Source organism: Arachis ipaensis, chromosome B10 (assembly GCF_059453495.1).
Source record: "Arachis ipaensis isolate K30076 ecotype BB chromosome B10, ASM5945349v1, whole genome shotgun sequence".
Classification (NCBI taxonomy): domain Eukaryota; kingdom Viridiplantae; phylum Streptophyta; class Magnoliopsida; order Fabales; family Fabaceae; genus Arachis; species Arachis ipaensis.
In genome coordinates, this window is record NC_142435.1 from 82,439,839 (window position 1) to 82,440,993 (window position 1,155).

Below are 1,155 nucleotides of genomic sequence, written 5' to 3' on the forward strand. Positions count from 1 at the left end.
TTAAATTTTAATTTTATTTTAATTCTCCTTTTAATTTTCGAATACTAACCAATAATTAAAATAAAAACAAAAATATTTTCCTTTTATTTTAATTTAATTTCTTATTTTTCTCTTCTCCTTCTTCTATTCTTCTCTTCTTCTACTCACATAAAGGAATCTCTATGCTGTGACATAGAGGATTCCTCTTCTTTTCTGTTCTCTTCTTTTTCATATGAGTAGGAACAAGGATAAGAACATTCTTGTTGAAGCTGATCCTGAACCTGAAAGAACTCTGAAGAGGAAGCTAAGGGAAGCTAAAGCACAACTCTTTAGAGAAAATCTGACAGAAATTTTCGAAAAAGAAGGAGACATGGCCAAAAATAATAACAATGGTGAAGATGCAAGGAAGATGCTTGGTGACTTTACTGCACCAAATTCCAACTTACATGGAAGAAGCATCTCAATCCCTGCAATTGGAGCAAACAATTTTGAGCTAAAGCCTCAATTAGTTTCTCTGATGCAACAGAACTACAAGTTTCATGGACTTCCATCAGAAGATCCTTTTCAGTTCTTAACTGAATTCTTGCAGATCTTTGATACTGTTAAGACCAATGGGGTTGATCCCGAGGTCTACAGGCTTATACTTTTCCCGTTTGCTGTAAGAGACAGAGCTAGAATATGGTTGGACTCTCAACCTAAAGATAGCCTGAACTCTTGGGATAAGCTGGTCACGACTTTCGTAGCCAAGTTCTTTCCTCCTCAAAAGCTTAGCAAACTTAGAGTGGATGTTCAAACCTTCAGACAAAAAGAAGGTGAATCCCTCTATGAAGCTTGGGAGAGATACAAGCAACTAACCAAAAAGTGTCCTTCTGACATGCTTTCAGAATGGACCATCCTGGATATATTCTATGATGGTCTGTCTGAATTATCAAAGATGTCATTAGACCATTCTACAGGTGGATCCATTCACCTAAAGAAAATGCCTGCAGAAGCTCAGGAACTCATTGACATGGATGCAAATAACCAGTTCATGTACACTTCTGAAAGGAATCCTGTGAGTAATGGGATGCCTCAGAGGAAGGGAGTTCTTGAAATTGATGCTTTGAATGCCATATTGGCTCAGAACAAAATATTGACTCAGCAAGTCAATATGATTTCTCAGAGTCTGAATGGATT

At 37.0% G+C, this 1,155-nt stretch overlaps 1 non-coding gene across 1 annotated transcript; it reads right to left on the reverse strand.

Annotated features, from left to right (window-relative positions):
* Positions 1 to 751: 751 nt before the first annotated feature.
* Positions 752 to 859, reverse strand: LOC148580625 (small nucleolar RNA R71). Its single transcript, XR_015896433.1, has one exon. It is a non-coding gene; the product is annotated as a small nucleolar RNA R71 (small nucleolar RNA).
* Between the last annotated feature and the right edge of the window lie 296 nt (positions 860 to 1,155).